Source organism: Macaca fascicularis, chromosome 13, assembly GCF_037993035.2.
Source record: "Macaca fascicularis isolate 582-1 chromosome 13, T2T-MFA8v1.1".
Classification (NCBI taxonomy): Eukaryota; Metazoa; Chordata; class Mammalia; order Primates; family Cercopithecidae; genus Macaca; species Macaca fascicularis.
In genome coordinates, this window is record NC_088387.1 from 119,824,991 (window position 1) to 119,843,557 (window position 18,567).

Sequence of the window (18,567 nt, forward strand, 5' to 3'; positions counted from 1 at the left end):
AGGGAAGACGTATTCTTTATTGCTATTGGGTCCAGGGATGCCTTACCTTAAGGGTAAAACATTAGACACTATGCTTATCAACACAGCAGGCTGTCATTGCAGTGAGTTACACCTACAGCTTAAGGTAACCAAAGCTGTTGAAACAATATTGTGCCTGTGTGTGTGTGTGCAGGTGCCCCATATCAAATATACATTGCATTTTCATAGACATGCACAAATGTGTAAGAAACACATATACGTGTATAAATCTGTGATTTAAAATATTGTGACAGTATTATTTACAGATTTCTTTCTTCTTAATGTAAGATAAGGTATTTGGGGGCAAATTTTAACTAAGAAAACCGAATTATTAACACAACTATGATAAATTCATAGGGAATGATTACATGAATATGTGTGTATGTATGTTTGTGTACATACATATATATTCATTTAATTTGAACTTTATTTTTAAAGTACATTTGGAATGATTTTGAAGTAATAATATAATATATATATTTAAATGCCCAAATACTACCCAGAAGGTCATGATTTGACCTAAACACTCACATTTGCATGGGAATTTTATTGTGCTTATTTTCTTTTTAGAGGAATGCTTTGTCCTTTACAAAATGGACAAATACTCCCACTGTACCACAGTTCCAGTTCTATCATCATTTTTGGAGTCTCTCTTTACCCCACGGTGACCACACAACACGGAGAACTGTCCTTACCCACGGGCTGCTTGCCTGGGGAGCTCAGTGTCTCACACACTGAGGGGTATACGCTCCCATTTTTTTTCCGCCGACTGTAAATGACTCCTATTCTTTGCTCCACAGAACATCCGATGTGGTGCCCAATCAGCTGAAAAAGCTGCACAGACGTCATTAGTTCTGTGTGTGTGTGTGCGAATGTGTGTGCGTGTGTGTGTGTGAAAGAGAAAGAGAGAGAGGAGACTGCAGCTGCCTTGCCGCGTGCCGAGTGGAGTCTCCATTAGGGCAGCGCTATTGATTTCTGATTCACACTGCAGCAACAGGGCTAGAGTGCAGAAGATAAAACCTCACATCTCAGAAACAGGAATTACAAAGACAAAAATAAGTAGATGATAGTTTTACACAAAAATCAAGCATCTGTTACCGAAGGAAACCAAAAGTGACAATTTAGCAAAATGTAAAGACTGTTTATAACATAGAATCAGGTGCACAGGAGAAGTAGAGTAAAATGAGTTCAGAAAAAATTATTCGTTCTAATTTTTCAACAGTTTTTTTATGAGAGGTGATAATGGTCTAATTTCCAGAATGCCTTGAAAAACCCTGAAATACTTGGCAGAGATACTGCAAAGTCAAGCTTATCTGAGGGCAATCTTGAAGCTATGCCTGAGAATTTTAAACAACAAAATATCCAAGATTTATTTTTTAAATTGCGTTCGATTATCTTATTAGCTAATAGCTTTCTCTATTTTAATTCTTTGTGTTGCATAATATCTAGGATACGGTAACAGGCTGGTTGCAAATGCTTGAAACAGAAATAGGTTTCTTCTTAGGCTGCGTTTCAGCATGTCCAACTGTGAGCCTGTGAAGCAAAGCATCGGAGTTCTCTCGAGGTCTGTTGCCTCGGATTTGGTTAGAAATTATTGAATCTGGAGTGTAAAAACCCTGTCTGGGCCTTTTAGGCAGCTTGATTTCAAAACTAGCCCTTCCGCCCCAAGACTTATCAACCGCCCCCCACCCCGTCCCAAAAGAAAAACGGAAGTAAGTTCAGCATTAAAATAATGGTGATGTCAGGCAGGCAGTCTGCATGTGAGCAGCAGAAAATTAGAAGAATAGAACCATCCATTCTCGTTTCCCCCCACGACACGCACGCACACATACATGCACACTCTCTCTCTTTCGCGCGCACACACACACACACACACACACACACACAACACCAGTCAGTGAAGGGGAAAAAGGGTGATACCTTTTTAAAAAATGAAAGGCAGTAAGCCATTATTAGCAAGAGCTATATTGAGCATGCTTGCCAGACAAGCAGCAAAGCTGAGCTCCAGTTCCGCCCAGACATGTGCCTTGCCATTTTCATTTTAATCAGCCTGCTCAGGATGGCTGCTGATTCATTTTGCAGGATGTCCCCCTGGGAGCCAAGGTGGAAGCCTGAGGCGAGCTGCTATTGCATCAATGCAGCACATCAGAGCGAGAGCGCGGAGGCAGAGGGAGAAGAGAAAGCCTTCAGCACCGCATCCAGATTTCAATATGGCTAGTTAGAAGGTCCTGCATGAAACCGAGTCTATTGCAGAAAACATAATGAAAGGAAAAGAAAAGAAAAAAGTCACATTGTCGTTTCATTATCCGACTATTCTCTCCCCCAACCCCTTCCTGCCACCAACACACACACACACGTACACATTTTACAGTGACCATGAAAGATTTCAAGCCACTCTGGGGAAGTGTGTGTGTGTGTGTGTGTGTGTGTGTGTGTGTGTGTGTGTACTATTTACCTGGTAACTAGCTGGGGTGGTATACCTGATTTAGCTGGAGACTTTGATTTGTAGGACTGACAACCTTATTATGCAGTGAGTTTATTATTGATATTATTCTGCTCTCGGTTGCCATGGCCACCTTGTGAGAGACATTCAATTTTCTCTCTTCCATCATCATTATCTATGAGGCCATCTGTTGTGGAAAATGAATTCAGCCTCATTTGCATGACTGATAAGCAATTTTTTTTTTATCTATTTAACAGAAGGTCATATGCCGGGGATTTGGAGCTTGTGAAAAAAAAATGTGGAAAAAAAAAAAAAGCCTAGGAGAGGATGAGTGGGAGTGTGTGCATGGGGGGTGTGTGGAAGTCAAACAGATCCCTGAGGCCTGCGAGCCTATCGCGCTGCATTTGTCATTCCTGCCCGGGCGACATTTTTTTTCCCTAAGCTACTGCACACTAAACAGAGTGAGGGAGCTTTTCCCTGCAGTCTTCTTGAAGCCCCCCTGGTTTTTTTACTCATTGTTGGTGGGTGTATTTTAATTTTTTCATTCCCTGGACTATGGGTTGTGATATCAATATTCACTGAAGACAAAAAGCCACGTTTTCTGCAGCTCGGTGGCTTTTGCATGTGTCTCATCATCCTTTCAAACTTGTGGTGGAACAGGGTTCTCTTCCCTGTCTGTGTGTTTTGAGCCAGCACAGTTACCAAAATTGAGCTTGTCTTTCGCTTGTGAGCGGTTGTGGTCATTGTGAGGTACGTGATGCTCGTTAGGTTAATTTTTGGGGGACTTGGTGAGCAGGATGTGTTTTACCGTAGCTCAAGGGCTGAGGCTGCTGTTCCATTGTCTGCTCCTTTTTAAAGTTATTTTTATAGCATGGCTGGTAGCTGAAATGTTCCTGGACTGGAGGCTTTGTAATCCACAGAAAATCTGTCTTTAAACTAAAATGGGTATTAGGTTGCATGACTTAACTGTGATGTTGTTTATTAAGGAAAAAGATACAAAAACAAAACATGATGCATGTATAGTGCTTGGAGGATAAGAGGATACTGAAACAAAAAGTTCCCAGAGACTTGACTGGATTACTTTACATTACAAATGAAGCACATCATTTTATACAAAGGCAATTAAAATGTTAGATATTTTTGATGAATTTACCTAATGACAAGAAGAGAGTTGATTTATATTGTTTAAGTGGAGAAACTCAAATAAAGATTTTTAAATTTAACTTAAATGTTTGAAGTTAATAATAATGAAACAAAATGTAATTTATAACAGAAATATGTCTTTTTGTAACACCTAAATTAATAAACTAAAAGTTTAAATGGTACACTTTAGTTTTAAGATAGATCTGAATAAAGCAAAAATGTATATGTAAATATTTATATGAAAGTTAGTTATATAAAATAGAGAGAACAGATTTTGAATTTAGCATTAACCATGACAATTTCTTGTACCATCAAAGCTATGTAAGCTAAATAATTTCTAAGTTACTTAGAGTAAACGTATTTTATGTAAGAGTCTTTTTGTTCAAATGTTTATATTTTTTACTAAACAAAATTAACATCATAGACAAAAGCATCCCAAAACCACCCTTATAGGCATATGAGGGTCTTTCTAATTGTTCAACTTCCTAAGTGTCATGTAGCTTTAAAACTAATAAAGTCATGTCTCCCATACAGATAAAAATGTAATTATTTTTAAAAGAAAAGTATTTTATACAATATTCCTTTTCAAAAACACAATAGCATTGCATTCCTATAAGTTTTCGCCTCTCAAGAACTTTGAATCCAAAGTGTTGATGGTAAGTTATAAATGCTACTAAGAGACACATTCCAGAAAAGAGGAAGTTTGTTTTTTCTGATTGACCTAAAAGAACATGTATGATTCTATCACCTCAAATGCAGTAAGTCAATTACTTAAAAGTCTCCTTAAAGTTATACTTGAGTGACAAATTTTCTTTATTAACCAAAATAGACCACTGCTGATGTGTTTTTGTGATGGTACTTTACCTGATTGCACTTTGAAAACTCTTACCATACTATCATACACTTTTCATAAGCAATAACAGTTGTTATATAATCCTTCTGGTTTTAATCAGCCATATTTCTTTATATTTTAGCTTGAGTTTCAGAGAAATAAGTTTATTTTAAACATTAATCGTGCATTTAAAGAATTTAAAACAATAAAATTCTGGTAGATTAAGAATATTATTTAAAGTGACATCAGCTTTCTCAGAGGACTATAGTTTAAGCATCAGTAATATGAGATCTGGATCTATATTATAATATGAAGGATTAAGTTAGTGCCTTTTGATCTGTACATATAGTCTTCAGATTTGTGAATCAAAATTGTCAACATCTAAAAAAAACCTCTGAAGTCGCACAATTGATTTTTGCTTCCTCCCCACCCCCACCCCCAAAAAGTTAATTACCAATCTTGGTTGGATTCTTCCTTGCCTCCCTGACATTTGACTGCTGCTAATTCACTGATTAATCTCATTAATGTGATTATAGTAGGATTTAGAGTTGGCTGCCATTGTTCTGTAGACAGTGCTATTCAGGCTGAGCACTTGCCACCTCATTCAGTTTTGCTGTGATTTTTCAAAGGCTGGTGGAGTGAGCTATTGTGAGCAGGCTTCTCTGCCTTCCCTTTCAGCACCAGGAGCTGTCCGCAGCTGATAGCGATTGCATTCAACAGTGACTGACTTCCTCCTAGTTTATTGGCAATGTGAAAATGGCTCACTTTCATCACCTTAATGATTGTGCTAGTTGAGGTAGAAGTAGGAGAAGCCTTCATGGTCACATTTGGATGTTTTGAAGATGGTGGCAGCAAAGATATCTATACTTGAAGATTTTTATTTAGTAAAGACTTTCCATCTGCCATTACACACACATTGTACTCTATTTCCAAATACTCAAACTTATCAATACGTTAAAAATTACTTGTATATATGCATAGTTGTGGGTTGAAAAATTATAAACATTATTACTTTTCAACTGTAAAATTTTCTCCAAATACATGTAATTATTAATAAAATTCATCTTTGAAAAGATGTACCAGGACTATCTGGTGTCACAGGCAGAAAGTATGCATGACACACAAATTTCAACTTTTCTTTAGTTAGACTTGTAGCCAGCTGCAGAACTTATGCCAATTTCACAAATTTGTGTTAGAAGCTGAGATCAAGGTAAAGGCCCAATAATTTGTGACCACATATGAGTGGTGTACAAAAATTCCTAAAGGAATATGAGTACATAGTCTTCTTTGGGGTTATAAAGGCTGTCAAAGCATGACCTTAGGACTATGTGGATACTTTCAGAGAATGAGACTTCTTTAATATGCTGTTTTCACTGTCCCTGTTATGTTTTTCACCTAATTTGTTTATTTAATTTTTACTCTCTTGAAAATGTTTCTATTTTGTCCATTACTCTTGAATATACCCAATTATTTCACTGTCTGATGTTTTCTGTCTGCTTTCTGTGTCAATGTTTAAGAGACTAGGGAAAAGAAATAAGTGATTATGCAATTTCAAAGATTTGTAAAGTTTTTCTATTTGTTACAATTATACTTAAAATTAAAAATATTGAGTTCATAATCTGTTCAACTGCTTTTATAAATGCTTTACAGGTATAATTTTTAAAAGCCAATAACTTCTCTGTGAAAAATTAATTTTGTCAAGTAAATAATGTTTTCAAAGTCACATGCATAAACTAGATTTTCAACTCTACCTGTAAGCCAATCTAATTTGAGGGACAGATATTATTTTAAAAATACATAATATATAATCTGAAAGACTTTGTTTACTTGCATATTTTGGTGGACACATTTTAACTTCAAACAACTTAAAGGCCTATCTACTCTTAAATGTTTTATATTAAAAATCTCCTCTGTGGAATTAGGGGGACTAGTCAGACGCTTTTTGGTAATGACCACTCTGCCCTGCACTTACAGTTTGGTTTGGCTGGGTGTCCCTTTTAGACCAGGGCTATAATTTTCAATCAATAATCAGTTTTTCCAATGTGTGTTGTCCTTTGCCAGGAAGTCTACCTTGAGGCGCAGTCTTTCCAGAACTCTGTTCAGGAGGCAAATGAATGGTAGACTCAGAAAGAGAGACCGACAGTTTTGCTAAATTCTTATAATCAAACTACTCCATTGCATAATTTGATTGCAATGACATTATGCACTTTCCTATTTTCAAGTTTTTAAGAGTTCTTTTTATGAATATCTTCTTTTTTATTTGAAAAGTTGTGTAGTATCCTTTAGAAAGGAGTAACTGAGGATAAACTTGAACAAAAACTTGTGAATAACATATTTTTCACCAAGCTAAGTTTCATCATGCTGTATTCTACACAACACCTGACATGGATCTGCATTTCTTCCAAACTAAACTGAAGATAAAAGATACCACAAACTTGAAGAAGAAATTAGATGTAGGTTTGTGTTTGTGTGTGTGTGGTTGGGGTTAGTGTCATATCTACATATCATGGTTGCTGGTATGAAAAAGATATTTTAAATTGGCATGACACCCCCATAATTAAAGTATTGCCTGTAGTGACCATAACTCATATGAAATAATACAAATATTCTACTTTTACAGTAATTTGTTGTATGATTTTTTTCTGATATTAGATTATTTAAAGGCAACAGCTATCCATTTTTTCCATCAGTGGGCTATTTCAATGCAATGTGGTTCAGTTTGTAATATCTTTGTGTCTTGTCTCTTCTCTCTCTTTCTCTCCACTTTCCTTTCTCTCTCTTCTGCCCTCTCTCTCTTTAACTCGGTCCCTGTTTGTCTGTTTTGCCACCCTCTCTTCTCTCTGTGTTTCTTTCACACCTGCATTGTTCCAGCATACACAATGATTTTTCTATGCATGTTTCCACAATGGAAGTGTTTTTGGCTTTGACATCATAATGAGTCCTCAGGGTATCTGTAGAAGTAATCAGAGATGGCAGAGAAAATGTACGCCAGGTGTTATAAAACTAGAAAGAATGCATAAATGCTTATTTATTAGATAGAGAAAGACTGATAAACATTGCTGTATTAGGCTATTCTGCTAGGAAAATTTTCCAACCATGTACCTCTTTTAAAATAATCTCTGCTCCCCACGTGGTGATTATCGGAAAAGTGGGGGGGTGAATATTTTAGTCTCAGTGTAAGGAGTATTGTGTTGTGAGAAGATGGAATGATACAGGACATTCTCTTAAAGCTTTCCTTGCTTTCAGACTGCAGTGGTGTCTAGCAGGGCTCGACAGGAAGGGAATTGCAGTCTCTGTAGTAACCAGTAAGTCTGGTCCCGACACATCAGGGAAGAGCTTGGTCTTCAGAGGAATTACCTCTGAGAGCTGGAAGAGGGTGTTCCTGGTAACTTGGGGCTTCTCTGTCAGTCTCCCCACGGAAACCACAGTCAGCACTGTGCTCTGTGGAAAGCCTGCAGTGGCTGCTCCCTCGTGCTGTTCTGCTCTCGACTCTCACTCACTGTGGATAGTGGGCTGGTGAAGTGCGGGCGCCAGAGGGTAGGGGTGAATGGAATGGAAACACAGAGGGAACTGTGACCAGCACGTGCAATGGTCTCTCCACGGCAGACAGAGCCCTGCGTGGGTGAGAAGCAGACTGCGGAACAGGATTTGGCTTGATGGCCACCAGCTCTTCCACAAAAAGGTACTTCTTTCCTTTTATTGTAAAGGTTACATAGGATTTTTTTTTTTTTTTTTCCTGGTGGTTGCAGTTCCCAGTTCTTCTCTTAAGTACTTCAAAAATAGTTGTTTCTCTACCTGCCTGCCTAGCTCCAGCTCTCATTTGATTGCATACACAACACTTCCTAAAGTCTCTTGGTTTGGCATGTGAACACGCCGACAATGGATCGTCTCTCAAAAGAGCTTCTCCTTCAGTGTAATGCCATTGTGGGCACCGATATGTCTGCATGCTGCCTGGAGTTGTTGTTAAACATGAGTCTGTGTATTCAAGGCTAGTTTCCAGGGGCGAGGGTGGGAGGTGCTAAAGTTGCCTTTATGATTTAATGTAGCCTTTCATAACGGTGAGTGTTATAGGAGAGAGGTTTGCAGAGTGAAACGGTATAGTCACCACCAGAGTAAAACATCTATGACTTAATTCAAGAAGCCATTTATAAAATCAGCACTTTTTTAAGCCAGAAAAAAATGCTAATGAACATCAGGTATCTATGTTCCCTTAGTTATTTTAAAAACCTTATAAAGTCTTGTCTTTTCAAAGAAAACTTTGTCTATATTTTTTTCTTCAAACAATACTAAAAGGTGAAAAATGTTTTAACTTTCTTAGACAAGAAGTTTCATGTCTTTTGTTTTAAAAGAAAATGATACAAGAAGCTCATACTGAAACAGAATAATATAGTGTGGTTGGCAACCCAAAAAAGATTTTAAGAATCAGTTAGAGTTAACTCTTGTGTCACCATTCTTTTATTTTAAGAAGTGACAGGTTTTGGAACCTCTTTTTGTTTTGCTTGGATGTTAACCGGCAATGCCATTTAAAATACTGTAGGTTCAGCTTATTTCTGTGAGGTTTCTTTGGCCACAGCATGAATTTACCATAACATCAATGATAGGGGAGATATTTTTAGATAGACTGCCTTAGCTGGTAGCTGCTAACAGCCTGACTCCAGTATTTACAGTTCTCATCTATTACATTAAATACAGCACTGCTCATGATACACATTCTGCTCTAGAGATTTAGGGGCCTGTGGGTACAAGGCAAGCAGCATACAGCACACATCTCCACTCGTGTCTGCCTGTGTTGCAAGGTTGATACACAGGAAGGTTAGAAACTGCTGGTTTAATCCACAGCTGTAGTTTGAAAAATATCTAGATCAGCAGTGAAGTTCCCTCCCACCTTAGGGTTTGGGGAAGTGGATATGTTTTGTGTTGCTTCAAGGAGGCAGCCTGAGACAGGGTAAGTCAGCAGGATGCTTCCGAGGCTCTTCTGCTGCAGCGATGTGGTCTCTGAGGGAGCCTGAGCCTGGTGCACGCAGCCCAGGCGGGACTCGCAGCCCGGCGCTGTCTGTCTGCTGCCTTTTGATGGAGGCTGCGCTTCACCCGCCCGGCAGAGCGCTGTACGCATGCCCGTCTTCCCTGTCGTTTAGTGGTGTCAACTTATTAATTTCCATCTTCGACTTCAGGCCTGTTAGTTTCCTGTCTGAAAGCATTATTACTTTTGTCCATGTGGCAAAATAATTAGCATACAGATGAGAAGTGGCCCCTTGCCTGGGCGCCGGTAGAGAGAGAAGATGTGCAGTGGAAAGTTGATTGGATGAATGGAGAACAAATGGTGGGCGTTCAAAAGCATTAGAAGAGTTTTGTAGTCGTGGAGCAGGTTGGAGAATTTTCTGGGTGAGTCCCTAAGATGGAAGGCAGGGGTGGCTGCCGTGGGAACAACTGCTTGTCAGACACTGGCTTAGCCGAAGGTGCCAAGTGCGGCTGCAGGCACAGATAATTCACTGGGACGACTTTGTTTTGCAAGTCTTGAGGCTGCTCTTTGATATCCCCTCCAGGTAAATATGTCCTGTGCTCCCTGTCTTCTCCAGAGCGTTTGTTCCGCTTCCCAAAGTGGAGCAAAGTTCAACTCCTGATGGTCAGTAACAAAAGAATAGTCATTTGCTGCTGGTGTGGGGTAGCGGCTTCATCCGTCTTCGTGTGCATGTGTCTGAAGTGGAAATTAACTGTTTAGATGTGATTGTTTTTAGAAACTTACAGCAGCCATTATTCAATGTGTTTAATTAATATTTTCTGAAACCGTGCATCGAGACCAGCAAAATTAGCAAATGTTGTTTCAATGAAAGCCCAGACATAATTAGTTTTGACTAGTATGTATTTTTCCTAGCTGGAAGATGATTTTAGCTAATTTAACCAGCAACTTACTGGAGATTGTGAAAATTGAACTGAAGTTTCTATTGATCTGTAGAATCTACAACTAGGAAATGTAGAAATTAGCACACAGTGATACTCTCAGTTCTTTTCAGAAAAATGGAGATCATTTTTGCAAATCAGTCTTCTGAGTTGAGAAGTAAGAATAAAGAGCTTGCTGGAATCCTAATTTTCTATTGTCATCAGTGACACATTTCTTATATAATTCTGTGACTGTACTACTGCAATATGGGTGTTTTAATATTTAGTTAAATATACTTCCATCTGGGGGAATTCACAGATAAATAGTTCTATCCTGTTTTAATAATTCCGATTCTCCCTAAAAGGCAAGGTTTTTCGTTTTAACTGACCTAATTATTTCACCTGCTTTTTAGGTAGAACTCAAGTAGAAACTGTTATTCTTTAACTGTCTTTTTATAGATTCCTGAATATTTTAGATCACTTGATCTTATTTTGCTTTTATTTTAAGCTTTTTTTTTTCTAAAGAGTTGCTTTACTTTAGCTGTTTGCTTTAAACAATAACAGTGAATATTTGACAGAAAATACAACTTTTGGGGGGAGGGGAAAATATTTTCTGTTTAAAAAAATATACCTTTTCAAAAAATAAGGAAACCACCTTTAACGAATCTAAACCTCAAACACAAGGTATTGAAAAACATATTAACCCTTCATGTGAAGCTGCTGAAACTTGGCTTTCATCATTTTCCCTCTCATCCTGCAAGTTTCTTAGTACTCACATTGAGCTTTTTCTGCATAATAGGTAAATTATCTATTGTTTTTTTCAATGTGTGTGTGTTTATACACACAGACACATTTCTTTTTCTATTTCATTTTTAAATTTGCTGGTAAACTAGAATGAGGAAAAAATTGAGTTTTTAAAAATGTAACTCAAGCAGTTTTAAATATCAAATTGTTTTCAAGCAGATTCATGAAATCTTACCTAGAGAAAAGTCATAAAGTCATAGTTCCATTATTGTCTCATGGCTACATTTCATGTTAGAGTTGAACCAAGCTTTATATGATTAATGTAGCTGCTTTTAGCTTTATGATGATGGTTTATAACTTTCTTGGGGCAAAATATCAGCATTTACTTTTTAACCTCACCTTGTGCATTTCTATGCGGAGATCCCTGAAAGCCCCTTCTCCGATGCTCTTTGTGCCTGGCTGCCTTCAAAGGTGGAGCCCAGCTGTTTTTTGTTTGTTTGTTTTGTTTTTTTCTTAGGGTCAAAATTGTGTCATATTAGTCTCCACTCCACGGAGCCTCATGTGCCACTCTCTGTCACGTTTGTTCTCAGGCCGTGGAGCAGGCTCACAGGCAAAGACACGGAAAGGTCCCAGGACTGGAAACAGGCTGATGTGCACCTGTCTGAAAAGGTGATTTCTGAGGGAATTTTTCCCTGTCTAGTTGGACTCTAAGGTTGAGTGTCAACTTTGGAAAGAAAAGCAGCCTTTTATGGCAAAATTTTTAATCAATTGATGTGATTCCAAGGTGTGAGTCCAAAGATGAAGCCCTCCTTTACTTAAATGCCCTGTGTAGGCAATGCTGGTCAGTGTGGGGCGTCTGCTGTCTCAGTGGGCCTGCTCTGCTCACCGAAGCCACAGAGGGCATTGCTTTGATGGGGTTTCCATTGATTGTGAATGAAAAAAAAAAAAACAAACAGGTAAATATTTTTTATTAAAAAGGTTATTTGACTGTATTCCCTTTAAAATTCAGTACTGTTGTGTATTTTTGCACTCTTGGGATACTATAATTCCTCTCTTCCATGGTTTTGTGAGTGCATGCATGTGTGTATTTTTAAAATGCCAGTGTGAAAATGTGTGTAAGCTGACAATAGTTGAGCCATAGGGTTAGTATGTGTGCCATGTAAGCCTGCTTTAGATGTGTTTGTGCACTCATTAATATAGTTGAAAGAACTTTAGGACTCAATATTGCATACTGACTGCTTTTTACTGAAGTCTGACTGTTTACATAGAACACTCCAATTGCTTCAAAGAAAATTACCTCAAGGATATTGGGCATTTGCTTGAGAAATTTTCAAGTGTGGAATGTCAGGTTTAGGACTCTAAAGCAAACAACTCATGAATTAATAATTTATGGGGGTCTTTTTTTTTTAGTACATTGACAAAGATTTTCATTATAGGATTTCTAGCTCAAACACTGTTCTGAGTGGTGCCTTCATGCCGTTATCTCAACCTAAATGCACAGTGTGTTTTAATGGCCCTCAACAGAAAGATTTTTCAAAAGTCAGCATCACCTCTTGATTCCAGGGGCTACCACACCACTGAACCCTAAAAGCAATGGACCATTCTTAGAGGCTGACTTTAAATTTGGCCCAACCTCCCCTCCCTGGTGCACGTATTCCACCAGCCTGTGCCATCTGAACAGAAGCTGAAAGCACAGAGCTTTGTCGCCATGAAACAATGCTAGCCAGACTGGTTGTAGAAATAATCGAGTCTGCAGGGCACCCCATAGAGAGCCATCAAACCGAGTCTGCTCTGGAGCTGTCTGGTAGCTTGTGAACATTCGGAAATCAGTGCCGCATCTGCCGGTGGACCCTGTGCTTCTCTGAAACTCCCACCTGCCCTAATGCATCTGGGCAAGAGCTTTTCAGAATCCAGTTTCCTCCAGGATAAATTTAATACGTCTTGAGGGCCAGGCACAAGCAAATTGATTCTATCTCTGCACCAGAAAAACTCATCAACATCTGTAAGAACACAGATTTTCAACAACCCCAGGATTAGGGGATGCTATTTTGTAAAATATATTCCAAGCCTACTCCCTTCATACCTCATGCCAGCATGGCATTTTTTAATTAGGAAGTTGATTAAAAAGGGCATGGTAGACCACGGATGTATGGTCTCCTGGCATCCATCCAGCTGTTTGTTGTCTGGGTCGTGGAAAGCGTTGCTCATCACCAGTTGCAGGAACGAGGGGGAAATGATTATAAGGGATGGCAAGAATGAAACTGTTCTGCTGTCCGTGGTAATGGCAGCTGATTGTGGCTTCATCTGAACCAGGTTTTCCTGCAGATAGACTTACCGACTTCCTTCATGAGACAGAGACCACTCGTACTTGGAAATAACTTGGAAATTTAGAAACTCGGTGTATTATTCCGTGGTTCTGATTTTTCAGTGATCAATAGGATAAGTCATAATGACTTGTATTTTCTGGATTCAAACCTGTTTTTGGCCTCGTGTCCTGTAGGTTGGTGTCAATGATGGTAGTTGTTCTAATGCTGCTTGGCTGTTTGCCTTCAAGAGTACCTGGTTTGGCTTTTGGTTGTTTCCCCCACCCCCCAAGGGAAATTCCTTTCTTTGCTGGCTTTCTTTTTTTTTTTTTTTTTTTTTTTTAGGACTTAGAGTATATTATTTCACAGAAATAAAATTTTATGCCTAATTGTAGTGTCCCTATGGCTAATGTGGTGTGAATGAGCACCACGTTATGAATTTAACCCTGTCCATCCCTCTCACCCTCTTATTGTATGAGCACTTTCCCAAGACCAAGCATACTAAAGAAAGCAGTGAAAAGACAGCCATGGATGAGGCTTGACATGCTGCCAACACCAAGACCCTCATGCCCAGAGCAGAGGCTCTGGGGCTGTTACACATCACTCTGGGAAGATGCTCAGTGCTCAAGATCAGGGGACTATGTCTGCACCCCAGTGGGACTTTTCAGCCGCTGGGGTAGCAGTTCTCCCTTTTGTTCTCCTTCCCTCCAAACCTACTTGTACATATATTAATTAGTTTTAGATTCTGCATTTTAAAGTTTTCAGTGATAGACCAGCTGGAGTTAGCAACAATGGTGGGCAGGCAGGGGCTCTCCTCACTGTCCTGTTCTAGAAAGAAAATATCAAAGTCAATGCTGAAGACAAAAGGCAAGACTCCTTAAGGTCAGCACCTCCCTTCCCTCTTAGCACTGTAACTGAATAGTTAATACAATGTGCATATATTGAGCACCTACTATGTGCAGAGCCAAATGAGACAGACTGAGTAACAAATTTCTGCCCCACAAATGTCAGGTAATGTGTGTACGTGTGTGTGTGTGTGTGTGTGTGTGTGTGTGTGTATGTATACATATGCATATTTCTGATAAAGGGTAATCATAAATACTTCTAGGTTTACTTTTCTTGAATGCATTTTGAAATAGATTAAAGCATTCTTATGACTTAAGAAGAAGAGTTGGGTGAACCTTGAGGCCCCTTTCCTGGGTAATCAGTACTTCAGGAATCCAGGTGACCATTCCAAAACTGATCACTCAATAGCATGGCATTGAATCACCATATTCTCTGTTCGACGGCACGTATGATTTCAGTGTACTGACTGCTTACAGAATCAAGAGTTACACATTGTTGAAGGTTCTGGATAGTCAGCCCTCATCCATCATGGTTTCTAAGTACACGTTCCCTGTCCCCTTCCATTTTGCAGAGTTACAATCGCAGCAAGCCTTCGCTTACCTGAGAAAACACGAAACAGTAAACAGAATGCTCTTTGGAGGAGGGTGTTGGTAACTGTCGGGGGTCTGTTTTGCAGTTTCTGAGCTGTTGATACCAGAGATCAACAACAGAACATTTTGGATTTGGCATGGTGAAGCCCTAGGTTATTGACTGAGGGCCAACCTTCCAAGCAAACAGGAAGATCCCTTGTGTCATATTCACTTGTCTCTGCCTTCTCAGTGACATAAGCAGTCCTGTCACAGTGCAGACAGCTGAAAGGGGCGGCCAACCTGGTTATCCACCGGCTCACCATTGGCTGCAGAAACATCAAAACAAAGAGGAGAGGAGAATTCAAATTAGAAACTGGTCATGTATTTCAGACAATTCCAATGACTATTTGCCACATTTCCCTTGAGTCAGACCTGATTGCACATACCTGCCTATTTAGAATTAAGAATTTTGCCATTATACCCTGTAAAAGACAGGTTGGGTTAGAATTCGCATTTTACATTCTCTCAGGATATGGAAATTTAAGGAGCTCAAGCATCAAAAAGCCACATGTCTTTGCTTAAAAATGGAATTCTGCGATTATATAAAGTGAGGAGGGTTGGTTGATGCTAGGTTCTTGTATATAATAGGAAATAAAATCTTAATAATCTGCTCAGATACATTTCAGATCAATCTCTTACTTGTCCTTTGTTTAATGTGGCACATTAGGTACGGAATTAACGTATGAAATTTTCCACTGAATTTCTGAATCTGCCAAGACGTGTTACAATTCTTTTCATAGTCCTGAGAACAAGAATGGAGGTAGTTTTGCTGCCCAAGTGTGTGTGTGTGTGTGTTTTTTTTTTTTTTTTTTTTTTAGCTAATATGCTGTTACTGGGATTATATTAGCTCAAAAACAATCCTTTTCCCTAAGAGACCCACACCCATAGTGCCAGCCAAGAAATGAGGTATCTGTTCTCCAGGGACAAGTTAACACACCTGTTTACAAATGGGCAAAGCCACCTGTTCATCTAGTTTTAAAGTTAATGATCAAAACAGTATCTGATCCTAGGGGTTAGTAAGAGTGGAAAGGCAAATTTGTGAGACAACAGGTAACATCTCATTTTTATTACCTAACATTTCAATGTATGTATATTAAATGTGGAATTAGTTAGAAAACACACTAAGCCTATGATAAATATTCCAAATGTTAAATATCAACATTCCACGGATTAGGTGCAGAAGTTGTGTAAGGAGTAGTAGAGTCAATGATAGAGTACATTTCATGCTTCACATTTTCACAATCCAACATACGCAAATTGAATCATGTGTTTTAGCCTCAAAGGCATAACTGAAGCGTGAGGCTTGCTGATTGGGCAGTCAGCATTGCAAAAATGGCCTCTTTCAATAAAAAAATCAGTAAGCGATTTTCACACATCTCATCCTTCCTCCAACGAGATCGAGTCTCTTTCCTTTCCTGCGGTGACTGGGGAGCGTGTGGCTCCGGCCCTTACAACACCATGGTCTCCAACTGTTTGGCTTGCCTTAGCACCCCTCCTGGCTCCTGCTCCTGGAGCTTTTAACTAAGGGCACGGTCAGGAGGATAATTACAAAATCCCTTGATTGATTATTTTGGTCTCTTCCAAGAGTCAGGAAGACTTTACTCTGCCTGGTCTGGTTATATCGGCTAAGGCTGCACATGTGTTATAAGCTTCTGACTAATTCTCCAAAATAGGAGCAATGACCCATGACACAGGGTAACTTCATTTTTCCATTACTTTCCAGGAGGCTATTTTTACCTAATATTAAACATTTTTTCATTTTTATTTTTTGTCTTTTTTAAAATTTCTAAGTGAGATTTTGCACCCATAGTCAACCTAGACAGTGACGTAAAGTCCCGGTGAAGGAGCCCTGTGTTGGGAAGAGCTTCCTCCTAGGTCAGCTCTCCATAGAATTCAGAGATGACTTGAAACAAATGACTGCAGCTTTCTGCCTCTAAGGACCCTTGTTTAAAGTGAGAGAGTCCCAGTTCTAAGGCTTGATGACTGCATGTTTGGCATCCTCACACGGACAGCAATTTCAAAGGCAATTTCAAAGGCATTCCTGTGTAACAGTGGGCATCATGCTATCAGCAGGGCCACACCGACGGGCCCCTTGTTTATCACCACTTTGCAGAGAAGTGCAAATGCAAACCCAACACCAGAAACCTGCAGTATTTAGAGTAGGTGCTATTGCTTGATTGATGAGTCTAATCTGGGACTACCAAAGTCAGGCAGGTTGACAAGAAATTAATCTCATCAAATGCTTCTTGGTCATCTAGAAAAATCACTGGACCAGCTGGGTGAGGTGGCTCATGCCTGTAACCCCAGGACTTTGGGAGGCCAAGACGGGCGGATCACAAGATCAGGAGATCGAGGCCATCCTGGCTAACACGGTGAAATTCTATCTCTACTAAAAATACAAAAATAAAAATAAAAATAAAAATTGGCTGGACATGGTGATGGACACCTGTAGTCCCATCTACTCAGGAGGCTGAGGCAGGAGAATCGCTGGAACCCGGGAGGCGGAGGTTGCAGTGAGCCAAGATCGCACCACTGTACTCCATCCTGGGTGACAGAGCGAGACTCTGTCTTGAAAAAGAAAAAAAAAAAAAAAAACAGAAAGAAAGAAAGAAAAGAAAAGTCACTGGACCATGTGACACTCAGACATGTAACTGAAACCTAACTTTGCCTTAAGTTATTTTCTCTATTAATTTTATACATTTTGTAACCAGAATTTTATCTTACTTTACACAAATAATGCCAGCTGTAGGCGGTGGGTTGCCCTGACAATTCACAGAAACGTACATGCCATGGCAGCGCTGCAGTTACTACTTGGTTTCTCTCAAGCCACTCTGGTGACTACATGAGTCTTCCTAACTTCTCATGATGTAGGCCAGGGAGATATATGTCATTAACATGACTTGACATAATACTTAAGGAAATAGTCCCATCAACTTTATGTATTACTTTTCTTTTTAAAAGCAGTATTTGGGGTATGCACAGGTTAAGCAGGAATGCGTTTTTAGCAGCTAAAATCTATTATACAATCCATGTCCTACTTCTGGTCTCCTAGAGCAGAAGGCACCCAAAATGACAAGCAAGAACTCGTGGGTACAAATAAACACTAGGTTTTTACCATGGTAGCCGATGGCATGTTCTCACCAACTCAAAAGAGTGGGCCTGAATATTGTCCCCAAAATATCCCAGCGACATAGAGAAGAACATCAGGCCCACAGTGGGAAAAGGAAAGGAGTCTGAGAAATCAAGCTCAGGTCGAGGTTGGGCAGTTGTCTCTCTCCACACCTGAATCTCAGACTCCTGACCTGAGTCAAAGGAGCCTTTCCAGGTCACTATTACCAAGGAAGCTCCATTGGGAAAATTCAAACACGGATGTGTTTTATTTAACAAAGCAATCTACTCTTTCAAAAGTGCGAATTTCTACATGTAGAACTTTAAGTATTGGGAAATGCTTCTCATATGAAAATAAACGAAGAGGTGTAACAAAAGGAAGGTAACTATGTGTAGAATGAATGGGGCTGGAAAGAAAACAAACACAGAAACATTTTTATCCATTTGAAGTTAAAAATAGTAAAAAATTTACAGGCAATAGAAATATGCTTCAGACATACAGTTTGGCTATTCCCAATTCTTACTTAGAGTGAGATGTTGTAAACCTAGACCAACTAGAAGACTCATACTTTTGGAAGATCATAAAATGAGTAAAATTAAGTGCCAAGGACACATACTCTCTTG

General features: G+C 39.3%; 1 protein-coding gene across 50 annotated transcripts in view; it reads left to right on the plus strand.

Moving 5' to 3' along the window:
* The first annotated feature begins 2,861 nt into the window (after positions 1-2,861).
* Positions 2,862-18,567, plus strand: part of MYT1L (myelin transcription factor 1 like) — a 532,999-nt gene continuing 517,293 nt past the window's right edge. For 24 of the 50 annotated variants that reach the window (XM_015434048.3, XM_045369885.2, XM_074012470.1 and 21 more), the window contains exon 1: positions 7,610-8,118. The gene's annotated coding sequence lies outside the window, so the exon portion shown is untranslated. Of the gene's footprint in view, positions 3,212-7,609; positions 8,119-9,171; positions 9,980-18,567 lie in introns of those variants that run through there. The other 26 variants (XM_045369877.2, XM_074012453.1, XM_065527488.1 and 23 more) reach the window with 6 other exon arrangements.